Source organism: Phyllopteryx taeniolatus, chromosome 8 (genome assembly GCF_024500385.1).
Source record: "Phyllopteryx taeniolatus isolate TA_2022b chromosome 8, UOR_Ptae_1.2, whole genome shotgun sequence".
NCBI classification, from domain to species: Eukaryota; Metazoa; Chordata; class Actinopteri; order Syngnathiformes; family Syngnathidae; genus Phyllopteryx; species Phyllopteryx taeniolatus.
This window is the reverse complement of record NC_084509.1, coordinates 29,715,362-29,730,676: the sequence shown is the minus strand read 5'-3', so window position 1 is coordinate 29,730,676 and position 15,315 is coordinate 29,715,362. Positions and strand designations below refer to the sequence as shown.

General features: G+C 44.4%; 1 protein-coding gene across 2 annotated transcripts in view; it reads left to right on the top strand.

Moving 5' to 3' along the window:
* robo1 (roundabout, axon guidance receptor, homolog 1 (Drosophila)) overlaps positions 1-15,315 on the top strand; it is a 231,538-nt gene that overhangs the window by 22,788 nt on the left and 193,435 nt on the right. The gene's annotated exons all lie outside the window — the stretch shown is intronic.

The following is a 15,315-nucleotide window of genomic DNA, read 5'->3' as shown; positions in this document are numbered from 1 at the left end:
GCCTGCAGTTCTTTAGAAGTTCCTTCGTGGCCTCCTGGATGAGTGTCCCTGTGCTCGTAGGTTCAATATTGTTCGCCGGCCACTCCTGGAAAGGTTTACCACACCTCCATGTTTTCTGTTATTGTACATTATTTGTACACATTTTTGACCAATTCCAAGTGTTGAAAATAGCTTAAACAAATCCATAAACTGAGAAGTGTAAAACTCCGCCTTTTCCTCAATTTTCGGGAGCTGTGTGACATTATGTCGCCTCAAGATTGAAAGTCTCGTTTTGTTTTTGTTTTTTGTCACAATAACGAGGGAAAATAGTGAAGGTAGCTACATTTAAGGAAGCCTTTTTTGTTCAAAGTGGATAGCTGTAATTCTTCGGTGCAGAAGAACTGGTCGGCCACAAAGGAAATGCAGATTTATGTCTGCCTATTACACCGCTTAGTCAGCTGATTGTTGTATTTATTGCATCACTCATGTCTCGAGGATCTTTGAAAAAGAGTTCAGGAAGAAGATGCAACCGAAGTTGTTTGCTTTTGTGACGTCTCGAAGGACTTTTGTCTGGTCAGACGATTCTAAACATTTGGAGGGAGCGTCAATTACGGGCATTTTTGTCTTTTTTTTTTGTGCTTCGTACAACAGAACTCGGTCCTTACTTACTGTGTGGATATAATCTGCGTAAAGTATATAAGACAATTGAAAGCCGACTACCTTCAGAGTCGACCCTCATTTCCTTTCTCTTCCTCATTGATTGACGCACCAAGGACAGAGACAAAGGGATTTTTTTTATTTTTTTTGGCCTTCACTCAGCGTTCACGCCGTCTCTCAAACATCCCTTTCACATGCAAAAATGCCGGACGGCGCACCGGGCCAGGGAGGCGACGCCAACAATTACAGACGGACCCTTCAGACTGATTGACAAATGAAAGAGCTTAAATAGCATCCATTTAAAAGCGGCCACTTGGCAGAACAGACGGATCGTCGACAATATCTCAAATGGGAAGCGGGGGGGGGGGGGGGGGGGGGGGGGGGGGTGACTGTGGCTCGGGGAAAATGGAGCTCACAATTGAGGAGCGTTTAGGAATACACACACGGATTAAATATAGTGGACGCAGGCTTTAAAGTTCAAATTCAATCGGACGTCGAGATAAAGAAGCGAACCTTCTCGGGGGACATTTGCATCCGAATGGCATTTGACCTCCATCCGAAAACTTCTTTTCTCTCGCTGATTCTTCTATGTGTGCTCGTGCCCCTCCCCCCCCCCCCCCCCCCAAAAAAAAAGTCTGATTCATCAAGTCAAAACCTACAAAAAAAAGGGTCTCCAAATGTGCGTGCGCTTCAGAAGGGAGATGTCATTATTAATAATCCTCTTCCGTAGCCTCAAGTCAACAAAGACGCATGTTGAGTGGGAGATCCCTTTTTTTATTGACTTTCTAAATGTGATCGAACACACAAAAGCAGAGCATTTCGCATTTGTGCAAGTTGTAGCCGAACGAGTACACGAAGATCTTTTCGGCCGAACGTGACTTGAACTTGGTTCATTTCTGCCTGATGTGCGTTATGTGCGCAGTGAGGACAAAAAGTCCTGATTTTGGGGGGAACAGAATTCCAGTTTTTCCAAGTTTCGCCCTCGTTTTTGAGATTGTAGGACGAAAGCTGCAGCGTGGACTGAAACGGAATGGTGAACTTAGTTCCAAAAATTGGAATCGTGAACTAAGAAGACAACGAGTTCATTTTCAGAACGGTGAACTTGGAACTCGTTTGCGTCGAAAATGGATTTTCCCAACACTGAAAGCGCTCGAACAGAAAATCCAAATTTGCATCAAGTTGTGTCGCAGCTTTTGTTGACTCTTTTTTTTTTGTGCGTGCCAACTGGAATGTGTTGCGCGTTCATATTGTAAATTAGGATGGATGGTAAGGATCGTAAATCAAATCAGGTAACGCGTCACACGGTGGACGGCAGAGCTCATAAAATGTCCGGGTTGGCCTTTCGTAGAATTCAATTTTCGAAGTTTCCCATGCATGTTTTCACGACGCTATGGACAAAATGGCCTCAATATTTGCTAATTGCTCGCCCGTGTTGGTGAGAACTTTTCTATTCTGAGGTGTTTTGTGTCTGCCTTTAGGATGGGAAATAAAACCAGCTCATGCACGATTGTATATGAGAAAACAAATGCAGCCTTGATTTCCATCAGCATTTACAGTATTCCTCACTGTAATACAGTATGGCATTATTTGAGACAAATTTGGCCCCTTTTTAGTATTATTCCATTGCTTTTTTCGAACATACCCCAAGGCTTTCTGGAGTTTTTGAGAAGGTTCCAACTCGGAGGAGTTTCATGATAAATAGATCCGGCGAACGCACTGTACATGTGAGTGGGAACAAAAAGCTTTTATTACTTCAATCGTTGAGTTTTTCTCGTAGGTGCGATGACAACATCTTCGAAAACATCGGGATTTGTGGAGAAAGCGACGTGCCCTTATTTTCGTATCCACTAAATCATCCACTTTTGCGTATTGCGTAAGGCTGCTTTCCCATTTTCCTGCTACTTCCCAACTCAGAGAGGTTTTTGGCCATGCGACGCACTATTTATGGGAGCGCTAACAAAAACATCTCAATTTGTGGCTGACGTCAGTGTTATTGCATCAATCTTTGAGTTTCTCCCGAATGTTTGTGAGAACTTTGCAACTGTGAAGCCCCCAAAAATCAATATTTGGAGCTTTTTCCCCCAACCCCATCAGTGTTATTACGTCAATCTTTGGACTTCTTGCTGCCTGCTGTGGTGTGAAAGTTCGCCACGGTGCGTTTGTGAGAACTTTTCCGGAGGTGTTTGCGCTGTGAAATATTCATGCGAGCCGCGCTTCCAAAGTCAGGTCAGGCGACGTGTTGAATTATGGAGCAGGTTGCCGTAACCAAAACGTCCTTCTCTCTCTTCCCGAAGACCCCGCCGGGCCGCAGCCGCCTTCCTTTTTCAATTCGCCGGGAACGATAACGGCGCGCTAACTCAACGGGCGTGTCTTTATTTTCCGGAAATGAAACGCAAGCATTTTATGAGTTTTTCTTATCTCCTCTTAATGTTAATGTTAATGCCGCTGTCCTAATCTCGTCCGCCGGCGCGATGTGTTGCGCTGGACATCGGGAGATGACCGCAGCTGAAGAATGTTCCCGTTGAGTTGAAAAAAACCTCTCTAATATCGGTCGGATCCTCGGAAGCGGAACGCTACGAAAATCTTTGAAACGGAACCCGCTGCGCCGTAAGAAGGCTTTGGGCTGCATGAAAACTACCAATTGCATGCATCATTACGTTTCACAAGCAGAGGCTAACGGAATTAACGTGGCCAAATCAATCAAACGACCACCGTGACAAACATTTCAACACAGTAGCGTAGTTGTCGTTTGTGCGTCAAAACCAATTCCTAAAACGGGTTCTTGGAAGCCGCTGTAACACGATGCACAGTTGGAACATTAAACACAGGGGAAAAAAACGATTGAACGATTCAATCGCATACAAGTTCAATCAAAATTGTACCGAAATAAACGTTTGAAAAGCAAGTTGTAAAAGGTGTTGCACTTCAAAGTGAACTATAACTCAACTGTGCTTCATAGATGTACTGTACTGCATTCAAAGTTCAATTGAAGCCCCTGCACATTTGGAACATTGGAGACTGTCATTTTTCATCTCCCACTAGAGGGAGCCCATGTCCCACCCGCATGCATACCACACTCGGAGAACTACTGATAGGATTAACTCCACATATTTGCTCTTTCTTTGGCTTTGCAGTAGTTTTGTTTTGTTTTGTTTTACTTTTCAACCTCGCAAAAATGGAGCTTACTGTGACTCGTTTTTTCTTTTGGTTTTTTTGTGATGGCAAACAGACGAAAAGGTCGACAATAACAATAGAACAGAAAATGCAACTTACCGTGACACGTGATGTGATTTTTCTTTGGCTTTGTGTTGACAAACTGACCAAAAACCTTGGTCTTACTTTGACCAAAACACTGAATCAGTGTCTTTTTGAAACAACCAGGTCTGCAGTCTATACCGGCAGACTTAAACCCGACAGAGCATGCATGTAACCGGCGAAAGAGGAGATTGGAAGGGCGTAACCTTAAACCAAAACAATCCGTTCATGCCGGAGTCAGGATTCAAACCCAAAACCTCTGAAGTGTGAGGCAGACATTCTACCATTCTGCCATGACAAATACAAATAATGAAAAATATAACTACAGAGACGTTTCAATTGATTTGAACAAAACGGCTGTTAACGTAATCAGCTTTTAGCCGAAAGCAGAACGGCGAAGGACTGCACACGCGCAAACAAAGCCAAATAAATGTATTCCGATGACTTTCAAGCGCAAATGACGGCACGGGAAGACGGGAAGATGGGATTATCAAGTGGAAGCGATGTACACAAAAGACAGGCGGCAAATTGATGTCGGGGACAATAAAGAGCCGAGTGACATTGGCGTTTACGGCCGCCGTATAATGACGGCAAAGCGCTGACGAGGGAGTCGGCCCATCGGTCGATGACGGCGGCGGCGGCCGGGCCTCGATGGCGACGCGAGGGAATCCTCAAGGGACAAAGATTCCAAAGGATTGAGACATTTTATTCAATTTCATGAGTTATCTTATACTCTTAATTCAGCATTCATTGTTTTAATAGATCTTATATATAATGTACTCGCTCCTTAACCACAATTTATATATAAAATAAAATGAAAAATAAAAATATAAAATAACTCGCCAACCAGTTTGCTCAAAGAGCCACAAAATTGTCTCATTAGAAATTACTACAGTTCTTGGGATTTTCTTTAGAGTAAAATAATAAAAATGACAAATATGGCAACATTTTTTGGAATGAATGTTCCCCCCGTCCCCCCCCCCCCCCCCCCCCCCACCCCCCACTGCAGCTTGTCCAGCTTGTTGTTTTGTAGCATGTTGTGCCGAGACTCATCTTTCAGGAGTTTTTCATTCATTCATTTGTGTTGAATTAGCAGTAAAAAAATGGTTGACTTCAAGCTGAATATTCTCCTCCACTTTTTCCTATCGGAGTCAGAGGATAATTCAATTCATAAAATGTGCGTTTACTGTCAACCCCAGGCCTGGCTTGGGTTTCCGTTTCGGATGATCCCGATGTACTCGAGCCGCTTTGTATGTTTCAAAAAAAAAAACAAATGTATTCTTCAAATCTATCTTCAGTCAATCAAGCCAATTTACTTGAGTGCAAAATGTCGGGTTTCCCGAATAAAGACCCCCTGCGAATGGGGCTCTGTCGTTCGTCGAGGGCGATTGCTTATTGATCACGCGATCGATACGTTTGCCGTCATTGTGACTGTGTTGCACGCCAAAGCACAAAAAAAGACAACGAGACGAGACAATGGCTCGTCTACGTGCGAGCCAGCGGTTGAGCCGAGCGACGCGTTTTCATGGACACCGCACGTACTTCCGGGTGGCAAAAGCGCAAACGTTGTCGTGGTAAGCAAAGCCTAATGTTTATGACATTTGACCAAGGCGGAGCCATTCATGAAACGGGCTAAACGGCCCAATGAATGAATTCATCTCGAATGTGTCGGCCCAAAAAAGAGGTTACAAATTGCTCGGAACGCTGGCTGCAATTTCAACAGTATTTTGGGAGAATGTCGATGCTTTCCAAAGAATGGGATGACTGGTTGGCGCGTCCGCCTCCCAGTTCTGAGGACCGGGGTTCCGGTTTGCGTGTTCTCCCCGTGCCTGCGTGGCTCCGCTTTCCTCCCGCATCCCAAAAAAAACATGCACGGGAGGTTGATGGAAGACTGTAAATGCCGACGGTTGCTTGTTTGTATGTGCCCCGCGATTGGCTGGCGAGCGGTTCAGGGTGGACCCCGCCTCCCGCCCGACGATAGCCAAGCTCCAAGAGTTTGCATTCAAGAGCCGCACGCGCTTCCATCGCTTTTTCATGTCTTTTCGTCGACATTTGAAGCAGAAAGATGGATTTTAAAGATGGCTTATGTTTCACGTGGCGCCCGACGTGCCCAGAAACAGAAAGCCGCCTGTATCATCAATACATGATTCATACCTGTTCCCTGTTTTTCATTGTGACGCTCATGAAGAGTGTCTGTCTGTCTGTACAAATATGTACATTTTCCAGGAAAAAGTCCCCCCCAAAAAAGGTGGCTTTTTTCATTTTTTATCTTATCGGAAGGAAGTTGGTATTGTTGGGTTTTTTTTGAAAGAAAAAGTTGTATATTTTCATATTTTAGGGGGCGGGGGGATTATGAAAGAAAATGCATATTCCTCCAAAATCATCCTTTTTAGTTTTTTTAAGTATATATTTACAATTCTTTCATGTCTTTAAAAACAAATTAAGCTAAAAAAAAAATCATAACATTCAGAGAATTAAGATGATAGTTATTCTTGAATTGGAATGAAAAAGTCAACCGTAATGGAATGAAGTTGAAGGCCATCATTTTTGGAATATCTATAAATTCTTTTTCAAATGGATATTCTTACGAAAGAAAAATCCTAATCTTATGAGAATTAAATTATTACTTTTGAAAGAAAAAAAAGGTGGATATTCTTACGAAAGAAAATGAGAATGAAACTGCACTTTTGTCCGGAAAGCAAATGTCGATTTTTAGAGAATATTTTCAAGGAGAAAAATATTTTGGGAAAATTCTTCTTACAAATATTTGTAACAAATGTAATCATCCGAAATTGCCTTCTTTTTTAGCCATAGGAAAAATCATCGGTTTTATTATATATATATATATATATATATATAAAAGAGAATGTTCGAGAAAGAAAACCAAATTGGAACCTAAAATTGTAATGTTTCTATTTCAAGACATAAGCGTTCCACCGCTTAGTTGCAATCGATTTGCTTTTAGCGTCACACGCGACAGTAAACCCTAGCGAATGCGTCGAACGGATCCAGCTGGCCAATTCCAGCCTTTAATGACGGATTTAACGGCAGTCTTTGACTTTGATGACCGCAATATACATCGACGGGGGAAAAGACGTTTCCGGCTGGAGACGTTTGCTTTTGAAATCGCTACTTAAAAGCGCGTAGCCGTCAAAGGCGGGGTCACGCCGAGGTGTCGCCCGTCGCCATTTTGTTGATTCAATTGCTGGACTGGAGCCGGCCGGATCGACGGCGCTAGCGACCGGGCTCGCGGGAATGCCGCCTCGTCTCCCGTGATGGACACACAAAGATTGTCTTTCTCGCCATGGAGACGAGATTATTCCGAGGAGCACCCGGAAAGGAAAGCGGCACACGAGGTCTTCTGACTGCCGCACACAAACACACGATCATAGAATTGGTTACACAAGCATACGCTTGTGTACAGAAATGTACAATTGTTTACACAACCTTACAAGGGTGTACACAAAAGTACAATTGCTTCAACAAAAAGTGCTTTGGTTTGGTTTGGTTTTGTTTTGCATAAACATGATTGTTGACACAACCCTACAATTGTGCACAAAAACATTGTCCGCCAATGTACAATTGTTCACACGTGCGTACAATTATGTACATGAACAAGCAATTGTTTACATACTGTAAATATGCAACTGTTTTCACAAGCATACAATTGTTTACACACATCCAAATGTTTACATCAATGTACAATCGTTGACACAAAAAGTGATTGTTTTGCACAAATATAAACACAAGCATGCAATTGTTCACAAAAATACAAAGGTGTATATAAAGATACAATTGTTTACACAGTGTACAAATGAATTTTCTACACAAATGTACAGTTGTTTACACGCACATGTACAATGGTGTGTACCCCAAAAAAATGGTTTACACAAAGACACAATGGTTTACAAAAGTATACAATTGCATGCACACGTCCAATTGTTCCTACGAAGAAAATGCTGGTTTTGCCCAAAAGTGACACAATACAATATTGTACACGCACAAACATATACGTTGTACACAAATGCACAACGGTTTACACAAAATCAATAACAAACAATTGTTTGCATGAACATACCATCGTTTCAACACATACAATCGTGTGTCACCACGTTGGCCGGCACGCGCGCCCGATCCCACACGGACGCATTGAGCTGTTTTGCTCCGTAAGTCGCCGCGGCGATCATGTCTTCTGATTTTGTTTTTGGATTCGATTTGATTTTTCTCCAAGCCGGCAGCATCACGCGCGCTCACGCTCGCCGGGTTGCTTGCGGCTTTTAGCGTGTTAGCGCACATTAGCGCTCCCGTCCGTTCTGCGACCGGTGACCCTTCGGAGACGCTTATCGTCGGACGTGATTGAGCCGCAGACTCGCCGTGATTTTATTGGGATTGTTTTTTTTTTGTCAGTGTGCGTTGGGGTTTGATGTGCTGCAGCACATATTTGATTTTGGAAAGAATTCCTTGATGTGTCACTGATTTTGGAGCCTGTTTTTCGGCACCTCCCAAGCCGAGTGAGTCGTTTGAGTTTTGTGGGCAAAATGATCCGGAAATTGATCGGAAATGGCGGCTCGAAACCAAATTGGCCGACTTGTTGCGGCTTTCAGGACTTTTGTTGGTTTATTCCTGATGTGCTCGGATTAGCAAATTTCACGTTGCTCGGGGAAACTGGGCTCGGGGGCTGGATTGAAAAGAAAACAAACTGGGTTGTCGCAACTGAGCTAATTGACCTGAAAATGGCTTCTTCGAACCAAAATGGCCGACTTCCTGTGTCTTTACGAGGCTTTTTTGGGGGGTCTTCTCACGATAGACAAATTTCGCGTTGCTACGTGAAACTTAACCAAATAATTGAGCAATACGTCTCATGAAATTGATTCGAAATAAGAAAATAAATGTGAATGAATTATGAATTTCATGAGCAAATTACACCGTTTTGCACAAAATATTTACGTTCGTTTATTTCAGACTTCAATTATAGTTACATCTATTCTAAATATATGATTCAAATGAATCCATATATTTGTATTCGAACAATAAGTGTTTTACATACAGGTATTTATAATAATAGAAGTTTAAAAAAAAAAAGGACGTTCTATACCGCAACTTGTTTTTTTCTTCCCCCCCCCCCGTCATTTGCAAATGACACGGCCGCTGTGTCCGTTGTCAAAATCTCTGCTTTGGAAACTGATTTTGGCTTTGTCCTTCCTGCTCAGCACGTCTGCGGCTTTGAGTTAAACATGCGGTGGGGTGGGGGCAATTCTCTTTATGCCCAATTAAACCCGCCAAAGGATCGGAGATAGTCCTGGCCGAAACCCCCGTATCCCCCTTGCGCCCCATTAGAGCGCCGAGAAGTCGGCGGAAGCCCCCGGTAGTCCCTAACTGCGTGGAGAGAAAAAGAAACCGCGACCCCGAGCGGAGAGGTCGGTCGTCGGGGCACGACTGCAAATGTACGCCTGCCAAGAGACGTGAGAAGCTGCCGCTCGCTCGCTCGCTCGCTGATGTCAGACAGAAAAAAAAAGAAGAGATCGCAACATCCGGCTTGAAAATTTGCAGTCAGGGATGCGGACGTCTATATTTATTCTTTGAGAGATGCCAAAGTCCAAAAACAAAGGGAAAAGTCCCGACAAAAAGCTCCACCACGCTAAGCCGTAGGCACTCATTCCCATTCGTTGCGGTATTCCCGCGTGACCGGCGCAAGCCGCCCCCCACTTGGGATCGATCGCGAGCAGAATCAGCAGCGCCACCGGTTTCGCCGCAGAGGCTTTGGCTCCATCTGCTGATCGTCCGCAGCCCAAAAAAACAGGAGGCAGATTTCCTCCTCCGACTGCGCAACCTTTTCTCACAGGAAAGTTCATGATTTCATACTACGATGAACAAGAATTGAAAAGCTGTTCATTCCTGCGTGTCGATTGTGCAAAGAAAGTGCTTCTGTTTGGCGTTCTGTGTCATGTTTTGCCTCCCTGAAAGGGTTTAGGCTTAGCTTCAAAACAGGCCTCGTGCATCGCACGACGCTAATTTATTGAAATTGCGTCTCGAGCGCGTTTATTCAGTCGCGTCCACCGCAAGCAGCCGGGGGTTTTTGCTGTTCTTTCTCAGCCGGTCAAAGTCAGCGACGCGCACTCGAGTCCACGGCAACAATTTGCATGGAGAGTCGTTTGCGAAATAACACCTCAAAAAATAGGAAGCTCTCCAAGTGGCACGAGCGTGAGTGAGCAACATTGAAAAACAAACATTGCTTTTCATCCCAAAAACTATACTGGCTATTATTATAACTACAGTTTGAACATTGAATTCAGTGATCCTTTTGCCTACCACTAGAGGGAGCCCATGGACCACTAGCGCAATTTTCCGGGAATCACTCACTGTTCAAGGCTGTCAAAAGGCAAAATATTTGAGCGCAAATTAAAGCGACCGAGTTGTTGCATGGACGCATTTATGCCACGAATGCAATTTGGAATCACCCGGAAAAAACATTTGAGGACTGGTCGGTTTTTCTAAGGACCCCACAAATGAACGAAACGACAAAATTCCAGACTTGAGACTTTTCTGTGCATTTCTCATCAACACGGCTACCACATTTCATGTTACAAAGTGAATCTGGCTCCAACGAGGGGAGGAGGAGCGAGGAGAAGCGGCAGTAAAACAGGCCAAAATCCAGATGTCAGGTGTTGAGTGCGACAAATCAGTTTGAAGGCAAAATGAAACCACAAGTAGGGCATTCCAGAGTCCTGGAGTCAGAATAGAAAATGCTCTAAAATCTGCTGACTTCCTTTTAGCTCTCATGATGGAGGTACTGCAGATACTAAATATCATGTTGCTATGGGGCTAAACTGGCTTCGGGGGCTAATTTGACCCCCCAAAATCCTTGAGATGCTACTGATACCATCTTTAAATTCAAACGAGCGTGAACGAACCACAAATTTGCTGAGTTTATTGAACACATTTCAAATGCTATTGTGGTCGTAGCGCCTTCAAGACGGAGGAGGCGCACAGTCCAAAAAAACAATGTCACCTAACTGGAAATAAGCATCTGGAATAAATAGAATGTGCTTCCAGGAAGGACAGTCGGGACAGATAAAGACACGAGGGGGAAAATGACGGCGACTGAAGTCAGTCCCGTTTGTCGGCTTGGCTCGCTTATTGTCCGTCTTGCTCTATCACGGAGCTCTATCGCAGCCCCCAATGAGAATTCCCGCCGCGGTTACCTCCAAAGCGTCCCGTAACGACGTCGCTTATTGCGAACGAGTCAGGCGGCGGGGGCGCTAATGAATGAGGCGGCCGGGCAATCGGATAAGGCGGCGGCCGCGCTAAGTGGCTCTCTCCTCCTCCAACCTTCAAGCGCTGACTTGAACTAAAAATGACGACAACAAATTGCTTTGTTTGGGGTCGAGATTCAGATATAGCCTCGAAAGGCACCGTTTTGGGGGTTTTTGTTTTCTGGCGTAACCAGCCAGTGCGAATAGATCGAGTGGATGTGGGAAAAGACGGTTTCGTAGACGAGTTCCCCCGCATTGCCAGCCGTATTGACTGATCTTCCGAGAGCCGCAGGATGTTGGGTTCTTGGGACAATTTCAGCGCTTTTCCGTTTTTTTTTGTCGTAGAAAATGGGCTGCTTTCACCAATAAAAACCAAAAATCAGAAAAAACAAGCTTTTGTGAAAACATGTCAAGCAGGACAGTTTTGTGACACGTCAAACAAGACAGAGAAAGGGCTTTTGACGGTAAAATAATAATTCACTTACAGATACAGTGGCCTCGGGGGCTATTTGCGGGGCCTGGGAACCGGGCCAATTACAATGGAAACATGGAAATAAGGGATCCAGTCACAAAAACGCAAATTAGCGGGGGATCGAGCAAAACTGTCACAAATGAACGAGATGTTCCGCGATTAACGGGGGATAGCCGCACCCCCTCCCAAAAAAGGTGAATCGGATGCTGAACCGCGAATATGAGCGGGCGGTCCGCCGCGTACAAATATCAAACGCGACGTGTTAGCGGCTTTTTTTTGCCGTTCACTCCATGAACTTTCTCACTTTATGCTATCCACTGCGACGCATACTCTGTGAATCCCACGCATGGAAGTGTAAGGCGCTCCGACGTGTCAGAGTTTCAAAAGTGTCGGCATTTCTTTCCCTCGTAATCGGCGTGACAAGCCGAGGTCCGCCGGCCAATATTTACTGTATCTTCCGCTCAGAAACTCCCAAGCGATGCAACGCTGCCCTCTATAGAGCTCTGGCAGTCATTACAGGGATTTACAATTCTGAATTTCCCATATAAGCCGGCGGAGACCCTCTTCCACGCCGACCGGTCGAAAAACGTACTCGGCGAATAGATACGTCGGTGGCAGCAAACAGTCGGAATACGGTTGACGAATTTGAACGTCCACGGCGGTGAATCGGTTCCTCCGAGCAACAGAAAACTCAATGAATCTGCCAGTCCCTCAATGATCCACCACGTCTGTTTTCGGATCAACTTACCTTTTGACATTCCAGCTCGCGTAACATCATCTTGTCGACGGACACGTCGCATATTCAAACGACGGGAAATGTACATAATTTGACACAAGAGCCATGAGGGAAACGCGGGAGGATTCCTATCCGAGCCGTTTGTCTCTTTTGTCAGGAGACGCCAAGCAATGAGACTGGATTTGTAGCTCCTAATACAGATGAGAAGGTCAAACGTTGCGCTCTTAAAACCAGACACGCTTCAAAGTCTTTGTGTTTTTGTTACCCGTCCATCACACGCCAAACCACAACCCTGCCTTGAAACCATAATCAATATGTGAAACTATCACCCAGGCTTGAAATCCTCACGTAAAACCAGAATCCTGCTTCAAACGCTAATTTGAAACCCGAACCCATGCTTGACACCCTAATTGAATACCCTAACCCTGCCTTGGAAACCTATCCCAGGACTGAAACTCTAACTTTAAACCAACGCCCAGCCTCCAAACTCCAATTTGAAACCCTAACCCAAAACCCTAGTTTAAAATCTGAATGTGGAAAACTAAGCGTGTTTTGAAACCATGGTTAGAAACCCAAACTCCTCTTTTTTTTAAATCTTAACCCTTATTTGAAATCCTACTCGAATTGGAACCCCTAACACAGGCCTCAAAAGCCTGGTTTGAAACCTTAACCATGCCTTGAAACCCTAACCCAAGCTTGAATGCCATCTCTGAAACTCAACAAAACCTTATTTGAAACCCCATCTCAAGCTCGAGGACCTCATTTTAAACTATAAACCAGGCTCAAAACCCTCTCTGTCTTTCCACCCTGCTTTGAACGTCTAACCCTTGCTTGAAACCCTAACACTTGTTTTAAACCTTAACCTTTCAAACCCTATTATGTAAGCCTAACTCTCGTTTGAAGCCCTAACCGACAAAGCCCCTTTCGGCGGACGCCTCACCGTAACCGACGGTGAGCACCTCAATCGTTCCCACCGAATTGTCTTCAAAGTTCAGGCCCCTTTTTAAAGGCGTGAACACATCCAATATTGACTTCCTCGGCGTTCGACGGTCGCGGCGGCCACGCCGTTCGCGGCGCTCGGGCCCACGGGACATCGGCGTGGACTTATGCTTGTCGCCGGCACACAAATCGATGTTTGCTGCGCGATTGTCGCCCGCGCTCATTGCCGCAAGTCGCGCACACCGACCGCATCTCTGATCTCTTACGGGTGCAACGATTTAGCGACAACGAATGGATTATCGCATTAATCCACAACTGTTTTGATATTTGATGAACGGTTTAGCGATCTTGTCCAAATCCTCTGATTTCGGCCTGGCAACAATAAATGTTCTGTTCCATGAAAGCAGACAGATTCACTTTGTGTGTCTCGCTCACATTCAAATAAGACATTAGCTAATTTTTTTGCAGATTGTCTGAGCGACGTGAGGAACCCAAAACCGCTCATTTTCTGCGCTGTCTATTTGAAATCATGTCCTGTTTTCGAATAAACGGGTGGGAATTCGAAAAGATACATTTTTGGAATAGGACTTTTTGTTTTGCTTCTCAAGGCGCCACTGTACTACCATGCAAAAGAAACGGCACCCAAGACCTAAAAACCTTTGGTCTCCCATCAAAGTTCTGTTGTTTGAATGTAATGTGCCACTGTCACTTTCTGGGACGTTGGCGCAGTGTTGCATTGAGACATCAGGAACAATAATGGAGCATATCCAAACGATATACTGTACGTTTTCCGCACGCTAGTGTCTAGTTCTGAGCGGCTGGAATATCGGTGAGAACATTCCGGCATACTTCGGAGTTGTTGTGTGTTTCTCCGCCGCCTGTTTCTCCAATCCAATCGAGCACAACAGAAGTAGCTATCTGCCCGCTCTCGTGCTTCCTCGCTGTCAGGCGGCTGTTTTAGGATTGCCAAAGCCTTTTTTTTTTTTTTTTTTTTTTTTAACGGCGAGAGTGCGCCCATTTCGGGATCGGCGGCCTTAATCGCGCCAAACAAAATTGAGGACAATCGATAGCGCTTTCACCTTCGGTCATAAATCCCTTTTCTTTGCCCTTCCTTTGTCTCCTTTTTTCTTCTTCTTCTGTGGCGGTGAAGCGCAAACGCACTCGACGCTTCTTGGAGCTCGAGGGACAATGTTTTTGTATTTTTTTTTACACATCCGATAATTCGCCAAGTGCCGTATTGCGGTTGCACTGGAGTACAACTTTGTGTCTCCTTAGTGTGATTTCATAGCAACACTCTTTATTCTCAATTTATTTCTGCTTTTTCTTTCACGTATTCGGTCAAACGAGCCGAGGTGGTACGGCAATGCTGAATGCTAACATTAGCGCCGTTGTCCATGTTTGTTGCAAAATGGACGGATTTGAAAACAATTCATGACACAATTTTGCACAGCTTCAGTATCACCGAACACAATGAACAGGGGATGACTGGAAGGTATTTAGCGGTCAGCAAGAAAAACACAAAGAACAAATATTAGAGGATGGACACCAGAAGGCTGTCTAGGCTGGTCATGTGACGAAAAAACAAAAATAAAGCAGTCCAAAAGCAGCATTCACATCATTAAGTTGAATTCAGAATGAAATTGATCAATATTTATTTCGTCTATTGTTTTTTTTAAATTATTTATTCGTGTAATTACAGTGTAATTCGAATATTTCCAATAGTCATGATTTTACAATGGTCGCGATTCTGTCATTCGAATATTTACAACAGTCATGAAAACACACAACGACAACAACAAAAAAGCAGCACTGGAACAATTCATAATAATAACTCATTTTGATGACTTGTCAATACCATTTTATTATGTATTGTACTTAATTAGCTCGTCATTCGTGTCCCCCCCCCCAAAAAAAAAATTCATCATCTTCCAAGTGGAGATGCGTCTATGTTCAGAATGAACCAATCACATTCAAACTCACGTTAAATGGAAGTCGGAACGCACCTGCCGTTCTTTAAAGTGCTC